The sequence below is a fragment of the Canis lupus genome, chromosome 6 (assembly GCF_003254725.2).
Source record: "Canis lupus dingo isolate Sandy chromosome 6, ASM325472v2, whole genome shotgun sequence".
NCBI classification, from domain to species: Eukaryota; Metazoa; Chordata; class Mammalia; order Carnivora; family Canidae; genus Canis; species Canis lupus.
In genome coordinates, this window is record NC_064248.1 from 14014997 (window position 1) to 14025305 (window position 10309).

The window sequence follows — 10309 nt, forward strand, 5'->3', positions numbered from 1 at the left end:
CAATGCTGAAGTTGGCCACATCTCTTTGTGCTGCTGACCACTCCCACATCCTGAGGTCTGAGTCCACTCCTCCCTGCTATCCCTCCACACTCTCCAGGCAGCAAAGAGCCCCTTGTGTCTGGCCTTCCTCCCTGAATCAGCCCCGTGTTGTGGTCACTCTGGTGAGGACACACAACTGAGTGATTAACCCCTACCCTCTGCCATATGCCACCTCCATTCCAGTACCTTTGGGAGTTCATGTCCCTTGGGTCACCGGGCACCAGGCCTCCCTGCAGCAGCTAGAATGACTTCTTCTAGTGCTAGAGTTTTCTTTGAAGATGAGGTCTGATGGAAGCCTGGGAACATGCAGTGCAGGGAGCTGTCCTCAGGCAAAGTCAGCTCAGCAAGTAGTGGGACCATGATCTTAGCTCTTTCAAATAGGGCAAGTCCTCCACTTGGGAGAGATTAGGATTTAGGGACAGCAGTCCTGGGAGTGTGGAACCTTTCTGATTGTAAAACACAATGGTTCCCAGGGCAGCACCTAACTAATTAGCCACTTGTTCTGCATAAGTTTGCCTTTTAAAATCAAAAGATCAAACTCCTTGGACACACCATAAAGCTGAGCTCAATTTTGAAGTAACACTTGAAAGTATCAAACAGGGTTTTTCAAAATTGTGTGTTAAGGATATGTTTTCTGTCTTCAGACATGAAGTTCAATGAATTTTCACAATTTATGCGAGCTTACTCGCATAACCAGCATCCTCACCAAGAGAAAAGCATTCCAGCCCCTTGGAAGTCTCATTTCCCTTCCATCACAGCCTTCCACTTGCCTGATTTCTAATGCCATAAATTAGTCGAGTAGGGTCACGTGGTGTCATTTTTTAATTGAACTATAATTAATACACAATTAAATGTACAGATCTAAGGTACTCAGTTCAACAAGTTTTGACAATTGCGTACACTCAGGTAACTGCCACCCAAAGCAAGAAATAGACCAGCTCTGTCCAGTAGCGATATGATGAGAGCCACACATGTAATTTCAAATTTTCTAGCAGTCGCATTAGGAAAAGTCCAAAGACATAAGTGAAAATAATTTTAATACTGTAATTGTAGCCTAGTACATTTTAAAAGTTGTCATTGATTATAAATAAATGTTTTTTTGTCGAGGCCAAAAGAATCATAATTAGGATTAAAATTATAATTAGAAATTTTACTCTTTGGGGTAAAACTCATATGTTTTATACTTACAGCACATCTCAGTTCAAATGGTAACTTTTTAACAGTTAACATGAAATAATGACCTACAAAACAATAGAGTTGTGCTTAAGGGAAAAATATTTCATGCTGCTTTAGAACCTCAAATTAGGGAATCCCTGGGTGGCTCAACGGTTTAGCACCTGCCTTTGGCCCAGGGCATGATCCTGGAGTCCCGGGATCGAGTCCCACATTGGGCTCCCTGCATGGAGCCTGCTTCCATCTCTGCCTCTGTGTGTGTGTGTGTGTGTGTGTGTGTGTGTGTCATGAATAAATAAATAAAATCTTTTAAAAATACTCAATTTAAAATTAAATAAATAGAAACAAAAAAAAAATTTAGTCCCTCGGTGGCACTAGCCACAACTCAGGTCAGTGTTGTATGGCTAGTGGCCACTACATTGACAGTGAAGATTAGGATATTTCCATCAGCCCAAAGAGTTCCCTGTCAGTTACTCTCTCCTATCAGTTTCCTCTCTGGTTTCCATCATTGTAGATGACATCCTTTTAGTCCTTGGGTTTCCCATAAATGGGGTAATATAGTGTATTCCCTTTACGTGTCCTACTTACTCCACTCAGTGTAATCGTTTTCAGGAATCCTCTAATACCACCACACATGGCCAAAATCTGACAACGATGTGGTTGGAGCTGTCCAGGGACTGTCGTTCACTGCTGGGGGAAATGTAAAATAGTGCAGCCCCTTTGAATGATAGTTTGGCGGTTATTTACAAAACTAAACATGCTCCTATAAGTGCAATCCAGGAATGACACTCCTTGGTATTCACCCAAAGGAGTTGAAAATGTACGCCCTCACAAAACTTGCACACGGATGTTTATAGCAGCTTTATTCGCATTGCCGAAACTTGGAAGTAACAAAGATGCCCTTCAGTAGGTGATGGATAAATAAACAGTGATCCATCCAGACAGTGGAATATTATTCGGCTCTGAGAAAGAATGAGCTATGAAGCCATGGAAAGACACACAGGAACGTTAAATGCAAATTGCTAAGTGAAAGAAGCTCCGTCTGAGAAGGCTCTGTACTTAGGATTCCAACTCTACGACATTCTGGAAAAGGCAAAACCATGGAGACAGTAAAAGATTGGGGGTTGCCAAGCGTTAGGGGGAAGGAAGGAAGGAAGGAAGGAAGGAAGGAAGGAAGGAAGGAAGGAAGGAAGGAAGGAATAAGAGGAGCACGGAGGGTTTTTAGGGCAGGGAACCTACTCTATATGATGTTATCATGGTGGATCCATGTCATTATACATTTGTCCAAGCCCATAAGAAGGTACAATCTGGAAAGTGACCCCCAAGGTAAACCATGGACTTTGGGTGATTACAATGTGTCAGTGGAGGTTCATCTTTGGGGAGAAAATGAGCCATCCTGGTGAGTGATGTCAAGAGTAAAGGAAGTTGTATGTGTATAGGGGCAGGTGGTATAAGGTTTCCCCTGTACCTTCTCCTGTAACTTCCTCTCAATTTTATAATAAACTTCAAACTGCTCTAAAAAATTAAGTCTTTAACAAAACAAAATCACCCATGATGTTGAATGTTTCAGTGGTTGATTCTTTGCTGCCGAGTAGTATTCTACAGCATAAATCTCACTATTTATCTGTTCTCTGACTGATGCCCATTTTGGCTGTTTTTAGCTTGGGCTATTATGAATAAGACTGCTCTACACATTCTTGTGTCAGTCATTTGACAGATACATGTTTTCATTTCTCTTGGGTAAATACCGAAGAGGAAGTGTCGAGTCATATGGTAGGTACACGATCAAATTTATAATAAACAGTTCTGCAAAAGGGTAGTAGCACTTCACGTTCCCACCATCGACACCGAGGAGCCTATCTTCTCCACTCTGCCAACATTCAGTACTGTTCTAAGAACCTCTGATATATTTATCGACCATCCCTCGATCTTTTTTGAGAGGGGCTTGATCAAGTCTTTCGTTCATTTTTCAAATTGGGCTGTTGTCTCTTTTTTGTTAATTTACGACAGTCCTCTACATGTTCTGGGTACAAATCTTTTGCCAGATACACATGCCGGCAATGTTCTTTCCAGTCTGTGCCCTATCAAATGATGTCTTTTAATGAGCACGTTCTTCACTCTGTCTTCTAATGAGCAGAGACCTTTAATTTTGATGAAGTCCAATTTATACAATTTTTAATTCTGTGGTTAATGCTTTTCGTCTCCTGACAAGAAAATCTTCATCAAGATCATAAGACTTTCACTGATGCTAACTGTTAGAACGGAGGCTGGCAAACTGTAGCTCTCAGGACAGATCCAGCCTGCCACCTGTGTTTGTTTGGCTGATGAGTTAAGCATGGTTTTACATTTTTAAATGGCTGGGGGGAAAGCAGACTAATATGTTACATGTGAAAAATATATGAACTCCAAACTCCAATATCCATAAGTAAATTTTTATCAGAACACAGCCACATGCATTCTTTTTTTTTTTAATTTATTTATGATAGTCACACACACAGAGAGAGAGAGAGAGAGAGAGAGAGAGAGGCAGAGACATAGGCAGAGGGAGAAGCAGGCTCCATGCACCGGGAGCCCGACATGGGATTCGATCCCGGGTCTCCAGGATCATTCCCTGGGCCAAAGGCAGGCGCTAAACCGCTGCGCCACCCAGAGATCCCTCTTTTTTTTTTTTTTTAAAGATTTTATTTATTTATTTGACAGAGAGAGAGTAGAAGCAGGAGCAGCAGCAGGCAGGGAGAAGGAGGAGCAGACTACCCACTGGGCAGGGAGCCCAACACAGGGCTGATCCTAGGACTCTGGGATTATGACCTGAGCTGAAGGCAATCACCCACTGAGCCACCCAGGTACCCTGACAGTCACGTGCATTCATTCATTCACGGGCTGTCTGTGGCTGCTTTCACCTCGCAAACGCTGAGCTGCATAGTTGTTCCAGAGACTAGATGGCTAAGCCTAAAATATTCACTATCTGGCTCTTTGCAGAGAAAGTTTGCCAGCCTCTGTTCTAGAAGCTTCTGTGGCTCAGGGTTTTGTGTTTGGAGTGAGATAGAGGTTAAGTTTCATTTCAACAGATTTCTTTAAATGATTATTTGAATTGTGTGCCTGATTGGGAGACACAAGGATGCTGCCTGGAATTTCTGGAATGTAATGAAAAGTCTCCCCACACCCCACTGCAAAAAGACAGTGTATCTGGCTGAGGACTGGAGGGTCTCACCTTGGCCTCTTTGGGGCCGAAAGAGCTGACTTAGAACTGGCATGCTTTTGGATGCTTGTGGATTTCCCCGGATTACACAAGCCACGTCAAGTCTGGGGTTTTTATATTAAAATTGCAGAACTTTATGCACAATGTCCACCGTCCCTCCCTGAAGGCCAACATTCTTTCCTCCCTGGAGAAGGATGGCAGCTGGCACTCCTGTTACCTGCCAGGGAGGACAGGCCCACAGCAGTCTGGGCATTTACCAGTCAGCTGGACACCATGACCACTGCTCCCGCCATGTGGCCCTTGATCACACAGCTGACTCCTGCCACTCTGCAGCCACGCAGGAGTCAAGTGGAAGCCTTGCAAAAGCACCTCATTAGTGCGCCTGTGTTTATAGCCAGTCAGAGTTGTTGGGCTCAGAGAAAGGAGTTCAAAAAGTCATCCCTCCTTACAACCAAGCAAAAGTAGTTGCCTGTCTTTTAAAAGTTCTGTAGCTCTCAGGGGCCACCTTACCTCAAAGTGCTGGTTATGCACAGCGTTCTGAGATGAAATTTAACTCCAGCGTTTGGGGAAGGGCTTTAAGATGGATTTATTAACTGACTTTATTTGCATTGCCTCTCCTGTGTTCCGTGCTCTATCTACTTCTTGTTATCTTTTATGCAAGGCTAGGACGGGTGGTTATGTTGCCTTTGTGGATCCTGTCTTCGATAGAAACCTCGCATACGCGCCGGCACACACAACTGCTGAGATGTGCATCCAGGCAGCCTCTGGCTCCTCGCTCTGCAGAGATTGCGATCATGTCATTATAATAACACTGCCTCCATGTCACACGTTCCATCTACTCTTGCAAAGGGCTTCACACACTAGTCTGTCTTCCTTCTACGAGTGGAGAGACGGAGGCCCGAAGACACTTGTGACATTTCATGACACTGACTACCCCCACTCCCTACTCTGGGCTTGCTCCACACACATCCCTCTGCTCTGTGCTCACGTAGGGTGTGTCAGGCCCAGCTCTCTGCAGCTCTCATGTCCTAGTGCAGCTGATCTTTCATGAGGTCTATATCCCCATGTCTCTGATGGGGAATATGAGGCATGTAAAGGTTTGGCAAACTGCCCCCGGGTCACAAAGCTAGTGAGGGACAGGGCTAGAAACCACACACCAGCAAGGGAGCACCAGAGACCACACCGGGGTCGTCACATCTCTGGCAACAGTTGATCTCCACTGGAAATGATTTATCCTTCTGGAAAACAGGCAGGAGTAATGAATGCACAGCATGCATCACCATCCAGGGCTGGAGAAAGCTGCAAGTGAGGGACACATGGTTCCTATCAACTTGATCACATTTTAAAGGATTCTCTACATGTAAAAGAAAAATTAAATAGCATATTTTTGCTGGATGTTTTGAAATCAAAACTACACTAAAGGTCACTTAGCCCTCAAAGCCCTCAACAATGTAGCTGGCCATTTGTGAGCAAAGAGCATCAGAAAGAGGAGCAGTGGGGCGAGACAGATAGGAAACCAGCAGCACGTTTATACTTTGAAATAAGTACAAGTTTTCACATGCATGACCTAAATCTGTATGCAAAGTGGAATAAATCCCACAAGCAAAAAAAATATATATATATGTATGTATACATATATCTGGACGTCCTCCTGACTTAGAACATATCCTCCAAGGATTTTTCTATAAGGCCAAGCAAAATTACAAGGTTGGTGTTTTCAGTGAAGTCACAAAATTATAGCAGTGTAAAGGGCATTCAAAAGGCCAATGATCATTGCAGCGAATTAACATTTGTTAATACCAGAGGGAAGAAATGCAGAGAGGAAGCTTCCAGCACAGGTCTGTGTCGAGGGACCTTTCCTCCACTGGATCCAAGTCCCACTGCAAGGAAAAGTGAGGCTTCCTGCAACCTTGGGAAGAGGAGGTGCTGGAGTGGGGGCCAGAGACCCTGCCGCAGTCCTACATTGCTCATGAAATTGTCAGACTGGAAATGTCTCTGAGATTGCTTCTAACCCTCTAGAAATCATCAGTTCTTCATTGATTCAACATCATTCCACAAACATTTAAGTACCTCCAATGTGCCAGACTTGGGGCTTAATAGACATGATGGCAAAGGGGACAGATGTGGTCCCTGCCTGCACAGAACTTACATCTGGTGGGGAGATGAGTTCTAAAGGTAGAAGCATCTTAGCACAGATGAGGAGCATGGAACCAGTCAGGAAAGCATCCACTGCAAGGAGCGAAATCGTGGCTACAGAAGGTGACTCAAATGCTGAGGGGTTAAACCATCTAGAGGCTTCTTTCATCTTATCTGGCCCCTGGGCTGGAGTGTCTTGAAGGCTGAGCTCTCCTTGCAGCTTGGACTTCCTGACAACATGGCACCTGAGTTCCCTGAGGTACCATCTTGGATGAGGGTCCAAACAGTGAGCTTTCCAAGAGAGAGGCCTGCATGGCCTCATAGGACCATGCATTGGTGTCATGCAGCATACCTTCCACCATATTCTATTGGTTATGAGCCAGTCACTAAAGCCTGTCCAAATCAGGAGTGGGGTGGGTTGGGGGAGGGAGTTAACCCCTTGGTCTCGATGGGGAAGTAGCAAGATTACTGAAACACAGGTGGAATGAGAGCTGTTGATGAGAATAGAGGAGCTCTGGAAAGCCTTGAGAGAGGAAGCTTCATCTAAGCTGAAGACCAGAGGACAAAGAGAAGTTAGCCAGGGGAGAGAGGGTGGTGTAGAGGGTGGCTGGGGACAGAGCACTCCCAGCAGAGGGGAGTACATGTATTGCAGCCAAGAGCACAGCCCCTGGAGGAATGAAGAATGGGAGCATGGCCAGATGGGAGGGCTCAGTGGAGGGAGGCAGCAAGGTGGACAGAAGCCAGACCCCGTGGGACCCCATGGGCCAGGGAAGGAGCTTGGGCTTTATCCTCAGAGGCAGGTCAGTGGCAGGTCCAGTGGGGTTTCCCACAGGGAGCAACTGGCAAATTTTCATGTTAGGAAGTTCACAGGCTGCAGTGGAGGAAACTGATGGGGACACCTGGAGCCAGGTAGACAAGGAGTAGGTTGCTGCAGGGATCGAGGGCAGAGATGACCAGGGGTTTAGACTTGGCGGGGGAGAAGGGTGGGATGGAGAGAAGCAGATGTGGATTGAGATGTGCTTTGGAGAGAAGTTTGCAGGACTCTTAATTCACTGACTAGCGGTTGCAGAGGTGAGGGACAGAAAGGAAGGAAGGTGTTCTGAGCTCAAGCACCCTGGGCCCCCTGCAAGGTGCTGGCACAGGGTTGCTTCCTAATAAGTGACATCTCTTGTGGAAGAGGCACCTTTGTAAAGTTTCTATAAAATGCAAACCCAAGCAAGGCCCTCCAGGGCTTGAAATTCTTAGCGAGTCTACTTCACCCTCTGGCTGAAGATTAATCAATCCCCTGAGACTGGCCCAGAAAACCTGTCTGCAGTTCCTCTGATGCTCTCTCTCCCATGCCTCCAGCTCCCTGAAACAACGGAATGAGGCTTCTCACCTTCTTGAATCTGTGCCTCTGCCCACCTGTTCGCTTTGCCATCCTGTGTGCCTCTTGGTCACTTCCTCACCCCTTTCCAGGGATCAATTGTGAAGTCACTTCCTCCAGTCCTGGGGTATCCACCTTATGTCACTACACACTGTGGTATTTATCATCCAGTCCCTCTGAACCTCAGCTCTCGGGGCAGGCTTCTGGTCTCTCCCTCACTGCCATCTGACTGAGCCCTGAGAGCTGTAAGAAAGGGTTTGGAAAGTTGAATCAACATAGTCTAGTCAGTCCTGAGAGCAGGGAAGACATAGGGGACCAGAGGAAACGTCTGGGAGCAGGACCAGAGGGAGGAGGACACCTGATGCATCTAAGCCACTTGGCTTCCTCTGCAGGAGGACATCAATTACACATGGCTCCCCGTCAGCTCTCACTTCCAAAAAGTCAAGAACTGCAAGTCCCTCTGATGCTACTAGGCGCAGTAGGTTTCTGGCTGAACAGTCTGACTGTGGCTTCATTTGAAAGTCGAGAGCACCCAGACTTCCTGTGTCTTCTCACAGCTCATAAGGAATCCAGAAAGGTGGAAGTTAAAAATTGAGATTGGGAAGTGGCCACCCATGGTTGGTGGAAACAGAACTGTTCAGTTTCATCATCTTTTAAAACAACAATGAAAAACCCTAAAAGAGGAAAAAGAGACACATGGCTTTCTCCAGCTGACTCTTCAACAACGAGATGAAAATGTCACATGGGAACATGGTTTTTGGAGTCACACTTGCAGGACATGATTTTCTGTTTTAAGTCTCAATTTCCTCTTTAGAAAACGGGAGCAGCCTTGTTTTATGAGTCAATGAAGTATATGCCCAGTGCCTCCATTACACGGCACCCAAGTGTAACTGCCCCTCCTTGGTGCATTTGGTCAAAACTTTGAACACATATGCACCAAACATTGGAGCACCTAAGTATATAAAGCAAATATTAACATACCTGAAGGAAGAAATACTCATCAATACAATAACAGAGGTCTTCAATATTCCACGTTAACAATGATTACATCATCCAGACAGAAAACTAATAAGAAAACATCAGACTTTAGTGGTATGTCAGACCAGATGGACCTAACAGACACAAATAGAACATTCCACCCAATTCAGTAGAGTACCAATCTTCTCAAGTGCACATGGAGCAGTCTCCAGGATAGATTACATGTCAGGCCACAAAACAAATCTACACACTGAAGACTGAAGTCATATCAAGCATCTTTTCCAATCACAATGAATGACACTAGTAACCAATTACAAGAAGAAAGCCAGAAAATTCACCAATATGTGGAAATCAAACGACATGCTCCTGAACAACCAATGAGTTCAAAAATCAAAAGAGAAATTTAAAAATATCTTGAAATATTTTTGAATATATTGAAATGCAACATATCAAAATATATGGGATGCAGGAAAAGCAGTTCTAAGAGGGAAGTTCATAGTGATAAACACCTACATTAAGAAAAAAAATGTTGAATGCAGAGTTGGCTGCCCTTCATGTGCTGTTCTTTATTCCCAGATGTCTTAGAGCAGCTATAGTGACAACTTCATTTTCCCAACAAGTCCCCTGCTATAGGACACTAGTGCATTAATAAATGTAACCCATAAGCAACACCCCTGATAGCCCACCCAGCACCACCCTGGGATGTACTCAGTAGCAATTGCTAGGTGCTTGCTGACACTCCTAAACACCCACTGCTTTTTAAACTTCCCGTGTATTGGGAGAGACAGAGAAAAACTGAGAGGCAGGAGGATGTGCTCAGGGTGGATGATGGGGCTTCATTTCGGGTGTTTTCATGTAAGGCTAGTAATGCAGCTTTCCTCTCATTAAAGATTGTTTCTCGTGGTGCGCCATTCAAGCTGCATTAAATTTTAAGACCTAGTTAAATTTGTATTTCTTCAGGCTAAGTGGAAACTCAGTAGATTATTTTTCCCCAATTAAAATAATAATAAACCTGATTTGGAAAAAATAAAATAAAACAAGCTTGAAGAGGCCTGAACATATCTGTTTGTCAGTTTTACCATTACAAATAGAATTAGTCCTAACGTTTAAGTGGCTTCCATGAGCTTCCTCCTGTGGGTTCCCTCTCTGCATATCCTCTGTGCAGAATGTTATTAGGTAAAATTTATCCTCCTTTAATTTATTAGATTATGTCTCTATACTGCTGCACTTATTTTAACAAAGAGGTTTTTAAACAAATAGAAGTAAATGCAGATTTAATTTATTTCACCAGGCGAAGAATTCTCAAGAAAATCAATTTTCATTTGTACAGGTATTCTAGTAGCCTGGCACCCCCTTCCCCACCATTATTACACTCCTACTCCTTCTAGGCAGGCGTTTGCGTGACAGATAGCTTCATT

The 10309-nt window shown here is 44.6% G+C and overlaps 1 long non-coding RNA gene across 1 annotated transcript; it reads right to left on the reverse strand.

The window, feature by feature from the left end:
* Nucleotides 1-2318: 2318 nt before the first annotated feature.
* Nucleotides 2319-8259, reverse strand: LOC125755250 (uncharacterized). The gene is made up of 3 exons (XR_007411173.1): nt 7926-8259; nt 5569-5710; nt 2319-5188 (listed from the first exon to the last, which is right to left on the reverse strand). It is a non-coding gene; the product is annotated as an uncharacterized LOC125755250 (long non-coding RNA).
* Between the last annotated feature and the right edge of the window lie 2050 nt (nt 8260-10309).